The sequence below is a fragment of the Chelonoidis abingdonii genome, chromosome 1, assembly GCF_003597395.2.
Source record: "Chelonoidis abingdonii isolate Lonesome George chromosome 1, CheloAbing_2.0, whole genome shotgun sequence".
NCBI classification, from domain to species: Eukaryota; Metazoa; Chordata; order Testudines; family Testudinidae; genus Chelonoidis; species Chelonoidis abingdonii.
This window is the reverse complement of record NC_133769.1, coordinates 10897708-10899673: the sequence shown is the minus strand read 5'-3', so window position 1 is coordinate 10899673 and position 1966 is coordinate 10897708.

The window sequence follows — 1966 nt, the reverse complement described above, 5'->3', positions numbered from 1 at the left end:
GCACCTGCCGCTCTCCTGCGTGAGGACTGAGAGCCTCTGGCCGGGGGTGTCGGGGAGCTGAGCCCGGCCAGCTCAGGTGAGGTTCTCTGGCTGCGGAGAGGTGGTGGCACGGTACCTCACAACCCTGCCTACCCCCAGGAAGCTTCTCATACTCCACCTTAACCAGAGAGCAGCGGTGACACTCCAGGGGCTGGCAGCCTGCCCCTCAGCTGGGTGCTGCTCCCAAAGGGTCCTTCTCCCCAAGGTGGGCATCTGCATCCTGTTTGGGCTGCTGACTTTCGAGCGCTCTCAGAGCCCAGCCCTGCACCTAGCACACGTTCCCCTTCAGAGCAGTGAGTCCTGATCCTGGCAATGCACAGCTGGCAGAACGGGCAGGATCCGCCATAGGGCAGCAGCAGAATGAAGTGAAACCTGGGCGTGGGAATTAGTGGAGCCCCACCCTGGCCCCGGAGGAGGCAGGGCGAGCACTGGCCGTGTATTTCTCATGGAGCTATTGACCACTGCAAAGACACTGCATAAAGCTGGCCCCGCTCCAGTGCTGGTGGCTCCCAGGTTGTGCTGAGCGAGGGACTGGCTTGCGGCGTGTTTTTATCCCATGTGCTTACAGACAGGGAATGGGCTGTCGCAGGAGACTAGGTGTGTGCTCAGCATTTGATCTCTGGGGCACAGGGTCGAATCCAGCCTTTGCCGTCTCGCAGCCCTTCAGCAGCTGGGGCAGGACAAGCTGGTGAGTCTCAAGCCAGTTCCATGTGGTGACTACACGGCGCGGCTTGGCACTGGCTGGTGGCCTCAGCAGACGGGCTGAGGACCGAATCAGCTGTGGAGCAGAGACTGAGCTGCCTGCTGCTCCTCAAGGACAGCCTCGGAAAGTGGGGCTGGGACCCCTCAGTGGGAGGGTGCGCTGCCCCCTTGTGTCCTGCTCCTGTTCTGGGCACGGGGGGGCTCTGCTCGGGCCATGGGTCAGGTCGGTGGCCCGGGAGCGAGAAGGCAGCTGAGGGCGTGTCTGTGTGGCAGGGAGCTATTGCCCTTTGTGGCGAACTGGGAATGTTCTTAATGTTTGCTCTGAACACTGTGTTGGTGCCTCAGTGTCCCCTGTGCAGTTCTTAAGTATCTAGGTGGTGGAATAAGGGGGTGTGATTGCTACAGAGCAAAGGGCCAGTGCACCTAAATGCCTGACACTGTCTCCTAGTAACTGATGGCCTGGGCCTCTCCTCTGCAAAGGTGCCAACTGAAGGTGTTGCAGACAAAGAGATCAGGTGACCTCCTGGCCCGGGAAAAGGGGCTGAGCAGAGAGAACCGGCTTGCGGGGGTTGTTAGTCTGGAGCTGGCTGGGGGCAGACGTGGGGTTCTGGCTACTGCCCCCCAGAATGGACCCAGCCGAGGGATCCGGTTCGCTGTATCTGCAAGCTCTTGTTTTAGACCCTGTTCCTGTCATCGAATAAACCTCTGTTTTACTGGCTGGCTGAGAGAGACGTCTGACTGCAAAGTGGGGGTGCAGGACCCTGTGGCTTCCCCAGCGATCCGCCTGGGTGGGCTGCTGTGGGAAGCACACGGAGGGCCAGAGGATGCTGAATGCTCCAAGGAGAGACCCAGGAGGTGAAGATGTGTGAGCTTCTTGCCCTGAACAAGTCTGCTCAAGGGAGAGGAGTCTCCCCAAAGTCGCCTGGCTTTGTGGGGAGCTGTTCAGAGCATTGCCCAGGGACTCCGTGACAATGGTGGCAGCGGTGGGATATTACTGAGCCCGTGAATGACTCTTCTTTGCAGTAGAGGAGCAGTACTGGGAGCAGTAAAACAAAGGGGATAATGAGGACCAGGCATGCTGAAGGCTCAGAGAGGGATGTTTCAGGGGGCAGTTAACCTCTGTAAGCGTGTGACCAGCGAGGAGGACTGTTGAAGTAACAGGGTTCCCCCTGAGGACTGCCAGCGAGCAGTCTCAGGGGCGGAGGAGCTTGCGCTCGACCCTGGG